The following is a 20,996-nucleotide window of genomic DNA, read 5'->3' as shown; positions in this document are numbered from 1 at the left end:
CCTCAGATAGAGCATTAATCTCCAGGATATTAACACCAAAAAAAAAAAAATTCACACCAAAAAAGCAAATAACCCAATTAATAAATGGGCTAAGGAACTGAACAGACACTTCACAGAAGAAAAAATAACAATTGATCAACAATTGATTGAATGGGTTCTTTGTTTGAAAAAATGTTCAACATCTCTAGCAACTAGTGAAATGCAAGTCAAAAGTACTCTTAAGATTTCATCTCACTCCAATCAGAATGGCAATATCAAGAATACAAGCAACGATAAATGTTGGTGGAGTTGTAAGGAAAAAGGTACCCTCGTACATTGGTGGTAGGACTGCAAATTGGTGCAACCACTTTGGAAAGCAGTATGGATATTCCTCAGAAAACTTGGACTGTAACTTGCAATGATCCAGCTATCCCACTCCACAGTTTATACTGAAAGGACTTAAAATCAGCATACAACATAATGCAGCCACATAAGTGTGTATAGCATCTCAACTCACAAAGCTAAACTATGGAACCAACCTAGGTGCTCTTCAACATATGAATGGATAAAGAAAATGGTATATATATATATATATATATATATATATATATATATATATATATACACACACACAATGGAATATTACACAGTCTTAAAGAATAATAAAATTATTGCATTTGCAGGTAAATGGATGGAGCTAGAGAGTATCATGCTAAGCAAAATAAGCCAATCCCAAAAAACTAAAGGCTGAATATTTTCTCTGCTATGCAGATATCAATTCACAATCAGAGGCATCTAGGGAAGAATAGAGCTGCTTTGGATTAGGCAGAGGGGCGTGAAGAAAGGGGAGGGGGTTTGGAGGTAGAAAGGATAGTAGAGTGAATCAGACATTATTACCCTATGTGCATATATGACTACACAACTCATGTGAGTCTACATCATGTACAACCAGAACAATAAGAAGTTATATTCCATTTATGTATGATGTGTCAAAGTGTATTCTATTGTCATGTATAACCAATTAGAACAAATTAAAAAAACACACAAAAAAAGAGTGATGCTCAACTTTCTAGTTCAGTTTTATGTTTGTACTTGGGTTGCCAATAGTGAGATCGTGGTGATAGAAATTCTTTTAAGGAAGGAAAAGTTCCTTATAGTTTTGGAAATATCAGTTTTAACTTTGAGTGGAAATCCAGCTGGATATATCCAGTTTGAAGTGAGCTTTATGATTCAGGAATTTGGCACAGTGATCTAGACTCAAAATGATCTTTGCAAACCACTGGTATACCAGTGGTATACACCATCACTCACCAAAATGATGTTTGAATTGGTTCTTGGTTTCAAAGTATTTATTCTTCTTTAATAATGAAAATTGTGAACAATAAAAGTTGAACTAGATAGAGTTATACTTTGAAATTTTTTAAAAAATATAATTATCTTCATTTTGGAAATAAGAAAAAAATAACAGCTCTTTTTCAGAACTCTCCTTCTGACCACTATGAACGCTACTGAGAAAGTGGAAAACTCACCAAAGACAGATAAGGTTTTGTGAAAAGAATAAACTCCTTTATCATGGACTAAGAGTTCTGTGGTTTTTCATATGATTCATTTGGGGTATAAATTGAGAACTGAAAGTCACCCATTAGATATCCTGTAGAGACATCTAAAAATGGAGTCAATAGGAATCATCCCAGGGTTAACCATAAATGAATACTAACACGTTCATTACCAGCCACATCTATGCTGAGTTAAAAATCAAGTCCCAACTGTGACCAAAGGATGACAGAATAGTGAGCTATAAGTTATTAGGACCAACACTTCTTTCTTCAAACACTACACATCTTAAGGTATTCAGAATGTATTAAATGTGGTGACTTAAATTTGGAAATTGCAATGATTTCTTTTAATCTCCATATTTCCACTAAAAACATTATTGTCAACTGAAACAAATAGTATCTAATGTTTTTCTCAGATTATCAACATTCAGTTTTTTAGTTGGTATAATCCAACATAAGAATGAGTAGCAGAATTTCTGTGATTCATTAGGATTATTAAGATGTATAGTAAAGTGATTTATTTTCATATTCATCTAGAACATTTATGAACTTGGGGCTTTGCATTATAACAAAAGTGCTTTGTTACAAAAATGCACTCATCATATAATATTTTTAAGAAATCAAAAAAGTGGACTTGATTGGAAACAGATTGATGAAAAATTTTAATTCTTATATCAATCTTAAAGCACATCTAATTATCCATTTCCTTATGTATACTGCAAAAGCAACATATTTTCTGATGGAAAACGATTGTACTATATACAGTACTGCCACATTTTTATAAAATGGAAAGTTAAAGGTAAAGAGAAAATGATTACTTGAAAATTATATGAAGCTAAGGGTAATATTTATCCCCTGAGCTCCACTGCCAGTAATTCTGAACAGAGTTAGAAAGTGCTGCTGACTACGACTACCAAACCTGATATGAGAACAACAGAAGAGTGAGGGGTGGACTGATCTTTCCCACAGAAGACACAAACCTGGGAAATTCCTTAGTAACACTAAAAGTGATTAGGTCAATTTGTGAGCAGAGTTCTAGGATCATACGTGACTGAGTGGACTACTTGTGTGGCTCAATGGTAGAGCACTTCTCTAGCATGAGCAAGACCTTGAGTTCCATCCCCAGCACCACAAAAATGGAGGGGGAGAAAGAGGAGGAGGAGGAGGAGGAAAGACCAGAGAGTGACCTGCCTATTTGTGACATTTTCTATTTCTCCATTACTCTAGGAAAATCACTACTGATCCCATTATACTTTGGGACAGGAAAAAGGGTGACATTTTAGTATCAATCAGAAAAGAAATGGTGATATATTGATAATGCTATAACCTGGTTAGGGTAAGTATCACACTGTAAAAAGCATCAGGGTATACACAGCTTTGGGTATTTCTTCCCCTCAATCAAAATGTTCAAAAATTGAGAGGTATGCTGTACCCAACTCCTGACAGATGCAAGAGATGTAGCTGGTCATGGAGATGTCTTCTGTACCAACCAGAATTCCTTTACTCATTGGATAATGAGGAAGTTTTTTAATTACTAGGGATGATGGAACTTAAAACTATATCCACTTACAAACCATAATATATTTTTCCAGTTGTCATGGTGCACACCAACTCAACATGAGCCTTACCTCTATGTCAACCTAACTTCAATGCAACATCAAATATTTATGCTAGTAAATTATCAAAGAGAGAAGAGAGAGAGAGAGAGAGAGAGAGAGAGAGAAAGAGAGAGAGAGAAGTTTATAAACAAAACAGCTATGGAGAGCTAAAGAGCTTCTTGGAGGACCTCTGCAGGGTAATGTGACATTATTAGACATGAGGGAAGCAGGAAGAAATTGAGCAGAGTTTGTGCTACCAAAGTCTCTCTGCTCTGCAAGCACATTGGGCACATCATGCCCTCTCATTCTCTCTGAGTTACTTTACCTGCAGTTGTACAAGTTAAGATATGAATTCTCTATTTTTCCTTACAGATACCAATACTGATGTGGCTAATAAGTCCCAGAACAATTTATATTAAATATTATATAAAAAATTTTTGAACCAGACAGGACAGGATTTAAAATGAAAGTTTTTAGAATTAATCGACCATATTGGAAATATGTGGAAGAAACCAGAGATTATAAACAACATGACTTGGACTATAGAACTCACCAATATTTTTCCATAAGAAAATGTGTATAGTACCTATAACTTAGCTTTTAGAGTTTTTATTGTATTTATTGGTAAACCTCTTTCAGGCCAGCATATTAAGATGTAAATTGCGCATTACCTATGATCATATATTGATGTCTTTGCAATCTTTGACTAGTGTGATATTTTATAGCATATGTAAATATATCAAGATCTCATAAGCATCTTTTAAAATTTTACTAGTTACTTCCCCTGCCTTCTAGTGAAATCCATCCCTGGAAGTTAAACATTTTTGTTTAAAGTCAGCAGAATTTTTTTTTTTTTTTAATATCGATGTTCAACAACTAGTGCAGAATTTGTTACACCAGCCTCATGCGAGTTTGAAAATTTCTGGATCAATTCTTAGGAATTTGACTCTTCATCCTGCTTTCATTTACATTGCTTGGCCTGTATAATTGTTAATCTTGTTTGTCAACTTGGCTAGTCCTACTGCCCTGTTATTTGATCAAACATCAGGAAAGGAATTGGCCTGATGTGATTGACTTTCAAGTCAGTAGGTGCTAAGTAAAGCAAGTTACCCTCCGTATTGTGGGTGGATTTCATTCAATCACTCCCAAACCTAAGGAGAAAAGATAAGACACCTGAGGAGAAGGCTTTCTTCTTCTTGACTGCCACCTAGATATTCTGCCTGAGCTTCCAGCCTCTCAGCTCTAGACTATAACATCAGCTATTGTCAGAATATCTAGCCTGCCAGACTTCCTTGAGATTTTTGGACTTGACAGACTGTAAGCCAATTCCTCAAAATAAATACCTCATTCTCTATATAGACATCTGGGGGTGGGGAATGCCAAGCCCACCTGTCTTTTATAGGCCTTTTATATCTGTCTTGGTTACAAAATATAACACATAACTTCATTTATTGGAAACCATCATCTTGTCTTGGGTTTTCTCTCATTTCCTTTCATTTTCTATTTAGCAGTACTAGAGATTGAACCCAGCAGCAATTTGACCAATGAGCTGCATCCTCAGCCCTTTCTATTCCAAGATAGTGTCACAACCTTGTAATGCTGTAAACTGAGATTACAGGCATACATCACTGCACCTCACTTGTCTTAGGTTTCTCAAAGTACTTTCTTATTGTGCCTCTATCATTATGAAGTAATATTAATTCCTCCAAAGACAAACATTTGATTTACCAACATCAACCTGACCCTAATGTCATTTGCTGTAATTTTTTAAAAATTTAGTTATTTCTTAAGATAAGACTATGGTATAATAGTTAAAAAAATAACACCTCCAAAGGAAATGAAACCCCTAATGTGCAGTATTGACACTGCATTTTTTTTCTTTTTTCTTTTTATTGTTAAATGACAACCATATAAGCAACAATGATCTAGTTCCTGTAGCAATAGCAACTGTTGAACATAAGTGCAATCTGGCACTGGGATGTAATGAATTGATGTCAATTATTAAATGTCTTGGTTTCAAAGAAAGCAGAAAAATGTGGGCATATTGAAATGAATGGCATATGATGTTTATTATGTAAATGAGTATATATGTTCATATATAAAGTACATAGTGCTTATAACTAAAACAGTTTACTGAGTGAAAAGATCAAATTCAACACTCTTCTACAAAAGAAAAATAGACTTTTTAATGTGAGGAAAAAGATCAAAAATATGGAGAGAAAATTAAAATTATTAATATGTTTATTGTGTGAATTTCAAAGGATAAAAAATTAAATAAGAAAAATATTTAAATAAATAATGATTAAAAATGTCCTTCAACTAAACAACACTATTGGGCCTTACCTGAAAACTTATATAAAGCTTTAAAATGCTATTTTTATAAACAAAAGTAAAATGTTACAAAAAATAGTATTATGGAATAACTTTTAAAGGTTTAAAACAAAGATTAGTTCTAAAAATCTCTTTTTAAAAGAAAATTTCAATTACCTATAAGGAACAAATATTGATTATTATCAGACATGACAGCAGTATTCTAAAGCAAAGATTATTATGTAATATGTTCGAACTGATAGAGAAGATGAACTTTGCATATAGAATTGTATAGCCTAAGGTATCATCTACATCAGAGAGGCAAATATATGTCTTTTCAATCTTAGTTAACTAGAGAAGGGATGGTAAATGTGTTTAGGATTCTAGCAAAATGCAGAATGTTCTAAAATTCTTGTTGCATGTCTGTCTCTAGTGAGATACATCGATGATGATGATTCTATGAAAATGTTAGTAAGCAAAAATTAAATAAATTTTCTTAAAAATTAACATATTAAGCTAGAGTTAAAAAGATACATATATATTTTTTTAATTTTGGGAAAAATCATCTATTTGGTGGGAAATGGAAAAGACACAATATTAAAAACAAAATAAAATGGCAAGTCATTTCTAATAAGAAAGAAATTATAAGCAATTAAATGTCAAACTCAGTGAGAGACTCATGTTGAGTTAAATAATATGATCCAATATTTTTGTTAAAAGACTCCTATTTAAATAAGCACATATGAAAAGCTTGATATAAATTGGCAATAAAACATGGGCCAAAAGAAAGCCTTTAGTCCAAAAGAGAAATTAAGATGAAAGCCACACAAGAAATTAAGAGAAGCAGTACAGGTTGATTAAGGAAAAAATGGAGCATGGTTTTATAAGCCTCAGCTATATAGACAGAAATTCAAAAAGCAAAAATTCTAGAACCTGAAACAGAAACCAGAACTATATTGAAATTTACAGTGAAGATTTTTGTACCCCAAACACCTTGATATTCATAGTTATATTTAGTATATAAGGATGCTAAAAATATGAATAAGAAGTTTAGGTTAATGTATATGAACACAAAAACACATTAAGCAAAAAAATAGCTCTTCTTTTTAGTATAACATAGAATATTCATAAACACAAATATGCACGTACACACAAATACACAAAATGACTGCCTGCAATGGAAGTCAAATCTGTTTCAATTAATCATTATCAAAGAGACAATATTGTTAGGCTATTCTGTAAACAGTCAGATATCTCTAAGTATCTGAAAAAGTAATATATATCTTCAGAATGTAAATAGATTACATAACACTTTCTAATAAAAATTAAATATTACATACTTAATATTTTCTTAATATTTTCTCCTCCTATCATTTTCCCTGTGGACACACAGTCTTTTCTCCACCAAGCTCTTTCCTCATCCACCCTTCTAATCACGCACCTGCCCCTTGTCAAAGCCAGTGCTTTGAAAGGCTGGTGGCACTTCTCTCAGGGGCAGCAGTCTTCTTGATCTGGTGATGTGATTCTCTATCTTATTATGAGTGAAACTGGAAACAGAGTCAGAAAAAGAGGAGAAAGTGAGAGACCTGTTTTGTTTTGTTTTTAATTTTTCCTTTGTTGTACTGTGGGGTGCTGTTTTATTGGTAGCAAATTCTACATCTCTTAGGAAGAAGGAGGAAGATTTGGAGCTTTGCAGCTTTGCCTTTGACTTTGCATAAACAAGAGATTTTCCAATTGCTCTGGGGTTTTTTTTGTGATAGATTGATAGGTATGCAGTTCAGGAAACATTCCTACAGAGAACCTATGTAGGATATCAAGACGGTATATCTGACTGCAAATCAACTATCCTGTTCGTAGAACAGTGAAATAATTGGGGATTTTTACCTATTCTTGTGGATGATGCCAATAAACGAGTGTGTTTATTAACAATTTATTTACAGAACAAAGATTGATTTCACTGAGGCTGCCTGGCCAGTCACTACAAAGAGGAAGTGAATGATTTATTCTAGAGCTTTTAGTAGTACACTACAATAAAGGAGTCAGTATGTACTGAAATGAATATCAGGATGTCACAGAAAAGTGACAAGCAGTCCAGTAAATGAAATGAAATCTTCCTGAACACCAAACTAGCATCCATTTTGATTTAGAGATAAATAATTTAATCTGTACCTCTCAATTAAAGGAAAGAGCCCAGAGGTCAAGTACCTTCAATCACCTACTTTATGCAAATGCTGTTGAAAATAATTAGTTGGGTTGTATTGTTACAAAAGAGAGAGTGGGTTTGACATGCCTAAATTAGTGAGGGTGAGAGTCATGAAAATGAAAGGAACAGATGACAAATTACGAGAAAACACTATGTTAATTTATATTGTATACCACAGGAGTAAAGAAGAACAAAAAAAATAGGTACAGAATCCAAAGAGAACGTACTTTATGTTCCTGCTTTTCCTTAAACAGGTGCAAATTTTAAGTTCATAACAAGAGAAGAAGTTTACATTTCAGAAAGTGAAGATATAAGAAAATTGTTTTTATCATCTGTAGCAACACACTTTCAAAATATAAATTGTTACCTGAATTTAAAAGTACTATAAAAATACAACCTTATGTTTGGGAAAAATTCCAACATGGGAATGAGTAGATGGATGTAGATAAAACCAAATAGAAAGAGGTAACAGGTAACATATAAAAATTTGACTGAGTGTACAATATACTATTTTTTCCTCTGGTGAATACATCTATATTCATCCTGAATAAAACAGAAAAGTTATGTATTTAAAAGTATTAATAATTCTGGCAGCCTGAATTTTATTTTATTTCATTGCTAAAATGAGTTGTTATTCTCTATAATTTCAATTATAAATATATATGATTTCAAGAGAAAATTATGGCATGTAAATAAAAGAGTTTGATTATATATGGAAATTACTGGAAGAAGACTATTGTTTTAACAATTTAAAAATAGTAAAGACATTATTCACTTTTGGCTTTATGTTTATAAAGATTAGAGCTGAGAAACAGTGCCACAGTATTTACCATGACTCACTAAATGGTCAATTGGAACTATTAAATCTCTGCCCTTGACACAAAAGTCTTTTAAATACTAATCTATAGATGCTTAGATTATGTGAGTCAGCAAACTCATTGTACAGGAAAAGGCAGTAATTTTTTATAGCTAAGCTAAGGTAAATGTTCTCCCCTGAAGTTCCACAATATCTAATAAACATAATGATGTATGCACATATAAGGTGGGATTCTACTTAGGCCTATTTTCCTTGGCTCTTCATATGCATAGGAATGAGGATACAAATTTATTGTGATATTGTTTATCATGATGAAAAATTAGAAGCATATTTCAGTTCCAGTGGTTATATAAATTGTGGTAGATGCTTATGGTGGGGTAACATACCTTTGAAATGAATGATCTCAATATATAGATGAAGTTTCTATTTATTATTTATCATGGCTAGGTCTTGAAGACACTGTTGAGTAAAACAAAAATTTTAGTCTGTCCCTTATGTCACTTATGATAATGAAGAATATATTCTCCAAGTGATATTTTATGGTCATGCAAACTCTTACACACACACACACACACACACACACACACACACACAGGGCATACACTTAAATTATGATGTAAGTTGAAAATCTTTTATCTGAAATACTTGGGACCAAAAGTGCTTATGATTTTTTCAGACTTTGAAATATGTGTATGTACATATGAGATATCTTGGTAAAAGGATCCAAGACTAAATCTGAAATCACTTATATTTTCTATACATCTTACAAAAACTGAATATAATTTCATACAATATTTTTATAGTTTTGTGGATGAAAGATAGTTGTGGTATAGATGTGTAATAATAACTGTAATGCAAAAAAAACAAAGTACACGTATAAAAACATGAATTGACGTGAACATACTTTATATACAAAGATATGAAAAACTGTGCTCTATATGTGTAATAAGAATTGTAATGCATTCCTCTGTCGTATATTTAAAAGAAATAAAATCTGTATTTGGGGTAAAATTGGGAGTTCAAAACCCACCTGAATCAAATGTATGAAATATGATATGTCAAGAGCTTTGCAATGTTTTGAACAACCAATTAAAAAAATAAAATCAATTAAATAAAAAAAAATCTAGTTTCTGTATTGTAGCTCAAGGAACAGAGGGGTATTTTTTACCTTGGGGACACTAAATATTAAACTATGTGTTGTGGCTCCGAGTTTTGACTGTGATCCATCACATGAAGTTATATGTAGAATTTTTCACTTGTTGGTGTTAGATTGGTACTCAAAAATTTTAGTATTTTGGAACACTTTGGACTTTGGATCTTTAGATTAGGGATGCTCAACCTGTCATAGTTTTTTTTTTTTTTTTTTCTGAGAGAGGAAAAAAGAAAATAATACAGTAATATAAATAATATGTATAATATCTTTTTATTTTTATTTGAAAAATAGAAAGGAACAATGATGAGGAATCAATGCTGCTTAATTATAAATTGTAGGAACATAAGAATTGTTGGATTTTTCTTTGAAATTATCCCATTTGTTTAAGTGTTTAAAAAATAACTCTCCTAATTAACACTCATGCATGGAGGGCCCTGTGTTTCTCCTATAACTTGAGTCTTATTGTACAATATCACTGATATTATAATGAAAACTGCAGTCTTACTTGAGCACCAAATACATACTTATAAATTTTGTTAATTATAATAATAATAGAATATCTTTTAAAAAGCTAAAAAAATGGATAAAATTTAAATTTTATGATAAATAGAGCTTGGTATTTTGAGGAGATTAAAGAAATAAAACAGGTATCAGATGAGTTAACATCCTTGCATTTATCATTTGCTAGAATATCAGTCTTTTTGCATTAGTCTGTTGCATCTAGAATTGGATTTTCCTTTCTTGAACAGTTGCAATGGGAATCCATGTTAAAAAGATTAATATGATAGCACTTATTTGTTGTGTAAAATAAAGCTGATGCATGCATGTCAACAAGAATGAGTGAGAACAGTGATTTTTTCAAGGTTGTTGCTTTGTTGTGGCTTGGCCATTCTCTTCATCTTGAAACATTTAGTAGTGGTCTATGTGTCCATGCTCTAAGGTGCAAATAATTTTTAATTGAAAATACTCTGAGATTCCATTATTAGAGAAAATAATCTATATAACTACAGCTCTTCTAGAAGTCTAAGGCAAAAATAATAGAAAAGATGGATATTAAGGAGGGAAATTGTGTGTGCACGTTCGTATGTATATGTGTAATAAATATATAAATGATCTTATCTTGCATGATAAACAAAAATTCTGAATAAATATTTTAGTCCAGATCAAGTGGTCACCACTGACCACTACTGATAATTATACCAAGCAGACAGAGTTTTGAGTTCATAAACCTGATGTGATAGGGTAAAATTCATCACAAAGCTGAGTATAAAACCCAGAAATGGCTGTATTAGAATTCTGGTGGGCATAGTATTTAGTGGCATCACAATTACGCATTGTGTCTGTGTTGCTGCAAAAATCTGTTCTGACTCACCTGTTGAAGACATATTATCACCTAGTCAAAAGTTGATCATACAGTGCATTTGTTTAATCTGAAAGCTTTAACTTTATAGGAAGTGAAGATGTCAGGGATGATTACTTCCTTCTGAAACCCTGATCATTCTTGGCAACATTTACTCCATATAACAGTGCAACAAAAATTCCTGTCATTACTAAGTTATGTGGAATATTCTACCAAAAACATCAAGCAATTTTATTTTGACTATTGTCCAAAATTTGGCTTTTCAATAAAATTATGATATCAAAAAGTATGCAGGAAAGATTATACATAAAATATAAATTTTATCTGCATATAAACTTCTGAAATTTCCAAAACTCACAGAAAAACAACTGAAAAATAATAATCTCAGTTAATTTTCTTATGTGAATTAGCATATTGAGAAGACAAATTCTATTTTTCTCCAAGGAAAAATTTAGCAAAGTATTAAATAATCAAGTAGGAATGTCTACTGTGGACTGCTTTTTACATTTTTTCCCTTTTGTGTGTAATAATCTATTAATTATTCCCCAAATAATTATATTTCTCAAGGCCTAACATAAGATCTCACTAATTGCTCACTTCACTGTGTTATTTCAATCAATTTTAAGAATCATTATTCTTTTTAATTTTTGTTATATTTCTAATTGAGGATTAATTTTGTGCAAGTGAGACCCATGATAGGGGAGTGAAGACCCAGAATACTCAAAGTATGATTAAAGAAGAAAATGGCTGTTGTCCTGTATCTGCTTGGGCGCCTCTTTTATTACCTGTGCTTCCAGATAGATTAGGTGATAAATCTGGCGAGCTCCTGTGCTAGCTTGGTCTGCAGATAATGGTATGTCAGAGTGATTGGGTTTCCCCTTCACCTTTTCAGGGACCTTCTGAAGGTGGACATCTATCTACTTGACCAGATGTGTCAGACTAGGCATGAAGAAAGGTTGAATTCACAACAACTGATTGTGCGAGTCTCCTATTAAGTGGAGAAAACTTGCAGTTCTTAATTCCTAAGACTCCATTACAGTAAGCCTCATCTCTGAGGAGATCTTGTCTATTTCAGTAAAAGTATCTCAACACTTCCTAAATAGTGATTGTTATCATTAAGGTAGAGGGTACTAGTTTTTTTGTTTCTTTTTTTTTTTTTAACCATGAAACATACAATGAACTTTGTCACAAGAACTTGTTGTATACTAAACAATTTTAATTTTAGATAAGCAAAAAATGAGGAGGGGTACTGGATATTGAACCTAGATCCTTGATCATGCTAGGCAAGCACTCTGCTACTAAGCCACAACACCCAGCTCTGACTGTATTTCTATTGTAGTACAATAAATCTTCTTTCCAATAAATTTAGGTTTTTTTATTAATTAATAGCTTTTATAATATAAAATATTTCACAAATATATGCACTCTCGAGTATTTTGTTTTCTCTCTTTGGTGTACAGAAGTTTGTTTCAAGATCAGGTGGAAACATTTTGAGGCCAAGGCCACAGGTAATTTTTTGGTGAAATTCTGTATGTATTTTTCATAAAACCAGTGGTTCAACAAAATTTTTAATAAAAGTTATATTCCAAAAATATCCTTCTATCCATTCATCTGTTGAAGGGCACTTAGTTTGGCTCCATAGCTTAACTATTATGAATTGAGCTGCTATAGACATTGATGTGACTGTAGTATGCTGATTTTAAGTCCTTTGGATATGTACTGAGAAGTGACATAACTGGGTCAAATGGTGGCTCCATTCCTAATTTTTTGAGGAATGTCCATATTGCTCTTCCAGAGTAGTTACAACAATGTATGAGTGTACATTTTTCCTCACGTTTTACCAACATTTACTGTTATTTGAATTCTTGACATTTGCCATTCTGACTGGAGTGAGATGAAATCACTTTTTGGCGCTTGCCAGTAAATGGATGGATGTGGAGACGATCATCCTAAACAAACTAAGCCAATCCCTCCAAAAACAAAGGTTGAGTGTTTTCTCTGATATGTGGAAGCTAAGCTCCAATAAAGGAATAGGGGAAAATAGTAGTTTAGTAAACTAGTCAAAGGGAAATGAAGGGGGGATAAGAAAAAGGAAAGACAGTGTGCCACGAGTCTGACATAAATTTCCGATGTACATATATGAATGTACCTGCCACAATCTGGCTGGGCACAATTCAGGAGCCACTTGTCAAAAGAAATGAACTTTATTTTTAGAACACACACACCGCACCACAGGAGCTCTTCAGGAGGAATTCCCTCAGAACCCAACTGCCACCACCGGCTTCCCACAAGCCTCTCAACCTCCCCCACTCCTCCTGCTCTTGAGGCTGATTGGCTGGGTTGCGTGGGTGGAGCCAAAAAAGTTCCCCAATGAGCATCTCCCTGGTCTGAAAGGGCAGGGAAACAGCCCAATGAGTATCACCATAGAGGAGCCAATCAGTTGGCAGCTAGAAGTTTGCTGGCAGCTGGAAGTTTGCTGGGGCCCCTCCGGCTGTGGCTCTCAACATGTACCAACAGTGAATCTCCCCATCATGTACATCCACAAAAAATTAATTAAAAAATAAAATATGGGTAAATGGCAGAAAGATCAATAGAGGGAATGGAGCAGGGCTGGGGAAAGGGAAGAGAAAGAAGAGATACTGGGGACTAATTCGAACAAGATATATTCCAGGCTTTTATAATTATCTCAAAATGGATTTTACTGTCATGTATAACTAAAAAAGAATTAATAAAATATATCCTTCTAATTTCTGGACATTTTTTTAAAACAAATCACTTCAGTGCATACACTCAGTCTCTCCCCATTCACAAAACAGTGATATTTTATGTGCTTATATGTGTGTGAGTACATAAATTGATGTGGGTTTTTTATGTTTATGTCTATATTGGGTTAAAGTTTTTGAATACTTATACTCTAACCCTTGGGCACCAAACCTGTTGTTCCATCAGCTTCTTTTCTTCCAAACTGGGTACTGATGTTTACACTATAGTTGTTTGATACTATCATCAGTCCCTTTCTTACCCTAGCCTAAAAGACCACTGATTCTGCTACAGAGTCAGTATATGGTTCTTATTCCAATTTTGTAACACATGGGAGCCTCTCTTTAGAGGGGAAAAAAATTCAAATTTTATTTGAGGGAAGGACTACTTTCCTACTGGATAAGGACCAATAGAAAAGAGTCAATGATTGAACACTTTTCACCTACATATTCCAGTGAATACAGACACCCTAAATCTCCATATGGTGCTCTCCATTTGTGGTACGAGTTCAAAACTGCTAAAGTGGGAGAAACAGGGGGAGAGGAAAGAAATACTCTAATGTAACTTTCCTTCAACCTCTAGGATATAGTCAAGAAAGTGTTAACCACATGAAATCTGGAAATAATCAAAATTACAAGAGAGTGGAAAATGTGCAGTTTTTAAGTCCTGATGGTTATTGGGATGTAGAAACAGGAATACAAGCAAACCAAAGAAAGAAAAAACATTCTAAAAATTTAGGGAGAGCCAACTGGTTAAATCCAAATCTGACTGTTCTTTTTTTGGTCAGTGTTAGTAAGACCTATGAAATATTCTCAAGTATAGCCGTAATTGCCATTCTGCAGCCGTCTTTTTTAAATATACTCTTATTTTTTTAGACCATACAATGTAGCATCTCTGTGTTAAAGAATAGTGTACATTTTTTTTTCATTATGTGATAGGGACTAAAGTAATAATTCTTAGAACCGAATTAAAGACTCAATTTTAAGCAACTAAAGAGAGAAACTAAAAACTTTATTCAAAGAATCTTCTTTCCTCATATTGGTGATTCTATTAAAAATTGGAATAGGTTGAAAAGTGAACAAGAAGGTAAAAATATGAGAAAAGAAAATTCTTTCAGTTTAGCAGTATTGTGGTAGTCTAGAGCTTCTTGACATTAACATTCGCCTGTAATTTTCAAAGGTGTCTTAAACTTTGTCAAGTGGAAATTGAATTCATGTCTCACCCCATGCTATTGTTTGGATAAGGTTTAAACGTTTTCCCCCAAAATTCACCTGTTAGAAGCTTTGTTCCCAGTGTGGCCATGATGAAAGGTGGCAAACACTTAAGAAGTGAGGCCTGGTGTCAAGTCCTTGATGCACTGAGGGTACTGCTTATAGAAGGAATTAGGGTAATTCTCACTGTCACTGAGTGAGTTCTTGTGAGCACTTCTCGTTAATAAATAATGAAACAAAAGAGCCTGTCCTCTTTCTTTGGATTCCTTGTTATGGCACAACAGCTCAGAAAACATACAAAGACCAGATTTGAAACAAATTAAAGAATTTTATTTTTATCTATTCTTTCCTGGCCAAGGATGCTTCTGCCAGAATCCAAGAGGCCTTCTCATAGAAATGCACTGGGCTGTCTGTGGTTCCAATATTTAAGCAAGAAAACCACATCCTATGGGATCTGCAAATTGCAAGCAAGCAGGATACAAGGGCTGAGAAAAGCTGTTAGTAGAGCAGAATCAGACAACTACGTCCTAGGTTCAAGCACAGTTGTGGTTGTACATCCTGGGTTTGCATACACTTGCAGGTATATAAAGCACAGAAAAACAATTTTTTAATACTTCTTAAAAACAGCTTATATAACAGTTTCACATGAGAACCATAAAGGTAGAGTCAATATGGCTATACTTACTCTTTTATTAATCTATATTTTCTAATCTATAACATATAACTTATATTGATTAACTCAGACCATAACATGTCTGTCTGCTGACGTCATCTTTTCGCCTTCCAGTGCTTACCGAACCAAGGAAGTCACACAATTTTTAAGTTTTCAGCATAGCAAATTATAATCTAAATAAACCTCTCAAAAATAAAAAAATTAAAAACCCAGAAAAATAGCTTTAGTTATTTAATTATACTAATAGAAAATATAAATCTGTGCAATCATCCCCATTGGGAAAATAGTCAACACCTCCACCATCTATATCACCTTTATTAATGTGAATTTCTAAATGTTCTCCAACTTCATCTGCTTAACCTGGATCTTATTACTACCTTAATGCCAAATGTTATCCTCTCTAAACTTGATTAAGACAATACCTTTCTGAGCATTTTTTCCATATTTCTTTCTTTCTTTTTTTTTTTAACTTTTCCATTGAATAATGCCATTTGAATAACTTCCCATAGCTATTAGGGTAAATACCAGTTTCCTACATATTGGTTCAAGTCATTGCAGAAGGGATCCCTCTCCCAATAGCCTCATTTCACATAGGTCTTTCACTGATGCCCAGCATTGGTGTGACTTTTTTTTTTTCCACTCATGCCACACGTGTTCATGTATTGATGGAAGCTTTCCACTTCTCACTTAGCCTGGCTGAATTCTTTCTCACTCTATAGCTCTCACTTCAGTTTTTCTCTCTTTCAGTTCATTGTCCTTGACCTTCCTTATTGGCTCAGGCATCTCTAGTATGTGATTTCATAGCTTATGGTACTACTCACTCACAACACAATGGGCTCCCCCAAATGCCACCTGAAATTTCGATGACATATCTCAAGTTTGCTATTCAGTAGACTTCAGACCATCGAAGACAAAGATGGCTGTCAAAAATTCTCCTTTTAAAGAAATCTCATGTACAAAGAAAAATCTATATTTGTGAAAGGAAAAAAAGAGCAGATACAGGTGTATGAGGTGTCTGATATCCACCTCTCTGCCTAGAAAATATATTTTTATAAGAAGAAGAGATTGAGGTTCTGAGACCTGGCCCAGAAAGAGGTGGCCACAGTGGCTGTTACCTGGAAGACTTATCTGCCTTCTGAGGTGAACCTGTTTTTCTGTGCTCCTTCTCCTCTCAGCATTCCCTGGCCTGTTCCACCTCCCCAGAAGCCTAAGTCCCTATTCTTTAAAGTTCAGCATCTTACTTCTTTTCAAATCTCATTCTGTAAGTGTGTTGCTTCTTTATTTAAGCACATAATAACATTTGTATATATTTTTCAGAGTTTATCTGTCTATAGTTAATGGGTTTCATAGACTAAAACTGTTGAAACTTCAGAAGAAAAAAGAGTCAATTAAAAAATTTCCCTACACACTTACTATAGACATATTATCATTTATATTTTGCAATCATTTAGCTACTATTCTTCTTTAGGTCATAAGTGATAGTGAGCAAGGACTCACTACCCAGAGCACATAGAGGCAATGCTATGGTAACTAATTTTTGCAAAACAAAACTTTACTATGAGATCATTCAGCAAGGAGGCCAGAAGCACCACAAAAAGCTTAAATCTACCTACTCAATCACATGTTATTAGAGTAATTTATAGAAAGGTAGAAGGGAGAAGTCTTTTGTTGATTGGATGGCAAGAAGGGGAGTGTTAGGGTTCATGGTTCATTTGCAGAGGCAGAGCCCTTGTAGGTGTCATGTTTCCTTTTTGGAGCAGTTGCCATATTTTGCAAAGGGGATTTTGAGATTGTGAAGTCAAAAATCATTGGCTAAATGAGCTGGTTTCTGTAAAAGCTCATTCTTGGAAGCTATCCCTGAGTAAATTCTGAATGTTTAAAAACAAAACAAAACAACAACAACAACAAAAACAACTTAAGTATTCTCTTATTTATCCAGGTCTTGGTCAATATTATAAGATCTTAGTACCACTTACTGATGCAGAGGAATAAACCTATGGAGCTGGAGTAATCGTGAGATTCTGCAGCTACTAGTTCTTGTGATCTTGCAGAAAGAATTTCAGGTGAGTTGCACATAGAAGCAGGCAGGGATTATTTGGGAAAGTGAGAGTAAGAAACATAAGTTCACAGTACAGGAATCAAGAAGCCCAGTCCATCTCTAAAGAGAGTAGCATGGCCCTTGCAGATTGGGGGTTTTTAAGGCTTTGAGTTTCTGACCTTGTTCTATTCTCCTATAAACCTTTAAGTAGTTAATTATCCATTGGTATAACTTTTAGCAGATTTGCTATGTGAAGGTCATGATAATCTAGGCACAAGGGCAAATGTGACCTGGTTTCAGTGATTAAGGGAGGATCCTGTTGATCTGGTACAAGAACTGTGTGTGACATGGTCTGGAACCAGTGGTTCCTTTAAGGGATTATGTTTAACTGTGGCAGGGGAAGGTGGGACATTCCAGCACCTATTTTCCAGATGCTTGCCTGCCTGGTAAGGGTCCCTGAAGTCTTAGTGCTATGACTCATGGAATTTTCTTAATGCATTTATCTGATGCCTTTCCTGGACTTTACTTCTCTTTATTCTTTCCTCTGAAGAACACCTCTTCATGGCTGACTAACCCCATCTAACATTTGCCAATGTTTCCTTAGTGTCTGGCACAGACCTGGTATCTGGTAGGTACTCAAATATTTCTGATTGAATGAATGACTGAAAGAAAATACCACAGCTAAAATGTATTCTTGGGAGGTATGAAATGCTGTTGTAAATGGTATGGAAAGGTCAGCATGAGCAGTTTAGCTAATACAGAGAAAAAGAAGACAGGTCTCAGTGAGAAAAGACCATGGGTAAGTATCAAGTTCATATGCATTACTTATACCTGAGGTATTGATAAAGGCATCAAGATTGTAAAAGAGTGCATGTAGAGTATACTTTATACATAAAGATTTATCCATTTTTTAAAAGTTTTTTTAATGATATGAATAAAATAGTTTTCAGAATTGTCATAACGATGTGGCAATTACATCAGTATTTCTGGCCTTACATTGAATAGATTCTGTAAGGAATATCTACTGCTAACTGATGTACAAACAATTATCTCTCTGTTTGAAAATGCACGATAGCTGAACTAGAGTTATTGATTTTCAGGTAGAAATTGTAAATTTCTGTCTGAAACAAAATCTTATTCTAAGTAAGCTTCAGTAATAGCCCTGTGTTGAAACTGAACAGTAAGAAAAGGTTGATGACAAGTTTTACATTTGTATTGCACATACACAAACATTATTTCTTTTTTTGAACAGCTTTCTATTCCTGTGTCTTATTGGCAGAAACATGGTATATGCTATGTTTCTACCTGTAATGGCACATTTCCTCCCTTCTTTTATTGTTAAGTATAATAATAATAATAAAAATGAAGACAAAGGAAAAATGGAGTCAAAGGATTTGTCTTTGTTTGATTTAAAAAAAATCATTTTAAATCTATTTGTTCTTCTTTGTGTTACCACAGTGCATAATGACAGTACTTGGAATTAATGTACATCCACATGCATTACAATGGATATTCACTGTAGCTTAGCAACAGCTAAGGTGGCTTCTTCAGCTTGTTGATTTCCATTGCTGGACCTGGGAGGCCACAGAAAATTCAATTTACTCTAAATTTCTTATGTTATCTGTTAAATGTTAAGTTCTTGTTTACAGAAAGGTTTTTTTTTTTCTGTGAATTGCCATTTAGAATTCAACAAGATGTGTTCTACACAGTAGAAGATGTTAGCCATTTCCGTTTTTCTTTTTCCTTTCTTTTTTTTTTTTTTGAGATGGGGGTGGGGGTTGTTGAAAATAAATTCCCTGTCTGTTCTTTCCTACTCTCATATGTTCTTTCCTTAATCTATGATGGTTCCAAAACAGAAGGAATAGTGTATCAACTCATGTATTTAGGAAAGATCTTTAATGTATGGAAATTTCCTTATTCCATGTGAAATAAGTATGAAGGAAAGCACAGTAAAGAGTGTATGCAGAAAAAGAGAAATTGAGTTAGAGAACTCTGAGGTCAAAATTAGCACCCCTTGTCTTTGGGTGACTGGTATAGGTCCCAGAACCTTAGATATTCTGATTATGGTTGGCAGCCAGAAGATCCACAAGATTGTCAGTTTTTAGTCTAACAAGTCTAACATTGACAAAAGTGTTTTAAACTTATATCAGTATGTTCCCACAACAAATATTTACACACACACACACACACAAATATACACACACAATAAGTAAATCATGAGAAAATTAAGTTCAATATTGAATATTATTTTACTTAGCTTTCCCTTTGCTGTGACTAAAATACTTGATACAAACAGCTTACAGGAGGAAAAGTTTAATCGGGGCTCAGGGTTTCAAAGTTCTCAGTCCATAGAAGGCAGATTCCATTGCACAGGGCATACAGGAGAAGGCCCAGTGGAGGAAAGCCTCACAGCTCTTTGCAGGGTCAAGAAGCAGAGGTAGAAAGGCATAAACCGACCTCAGGGAAGATCCACTTTTCCAGGGCATGCCCCCAGAGACCCACCAACTCCAGCCATTCCTCACCTTCCTACAGTTCCTACTCTGTCAGTCCATTTAAACTAGGAATGATTGATTAGGTTATAGTTCTCATAATCTAGTCATTTCTTTTCTGAATATTCCTGCATTAACAGGAGCTTTTTAGGGTATACCTCACATCCAAATCATGACAAATATGAACAAAAATGAACCAAAGTTTAACCAAACACACACACACACACACACACACACACACACTATGATTTATTTTACTATCAGAGAAATATTGATGTGTGACCGTAAATTAAGGATACTCTACTTGAAGGAATACTTGCTGATATTTTCAAGAATTTTATTGAGACATAATTTATAAAACATAAAATTTACCCTCATAGAGTGTACAGTAAAATGGTGTTAGTATTGTCATGGAGTTATGCAACTGTCACCAAAAATGTAATTTTGAAATATTATGTCATTCTCCAGTATAATTTTTTTTTCTTATTAATGGTCACTTCCAGAATCCCTAAAGGCATTTATTTTCATTGAAGATGTAAAGCTAGAGACCTTTCCCATTCCTGAAGGGGATTATTTGTAGTCCATAGCAACAGTTCTGCTTTCCTTCCAGAAGGAAGGACAGTATTTGTCTGCTGACCTATGTATACTCTGATCCTTAAGATTGGAATTCTTCATTTTGTTACAACCACAAATGTGCATGTTGATATCTTTGCTCATGGTGTTATTCACTGGGGAATAATGACATAATGACACAACGAATGTTCTGTTAGCAATTAAATGTCAGTCTCTAAACTAGGGGTCTCTTTGTTGTGTGTGTGTGTGTGTGTGTGTGTGTGTGTGTGTGTAATT

This window comes from Marmota marmota, unplaced genomic scaffold (assembly GCF_001458135.2).
Source record: "Marmota marmota marmota unplaced genomic scaffold, marMar, whole genome shotgun sequence".
Classification (NCBI taxonomy): Eukaryota; Metazoa; Chordata; class Mammalia; order Rodentia; family Sciuridae; genus Marmota; species Marmota marmota.
This window is presented reverse-complemented; position numbering follows the sequence as displayed.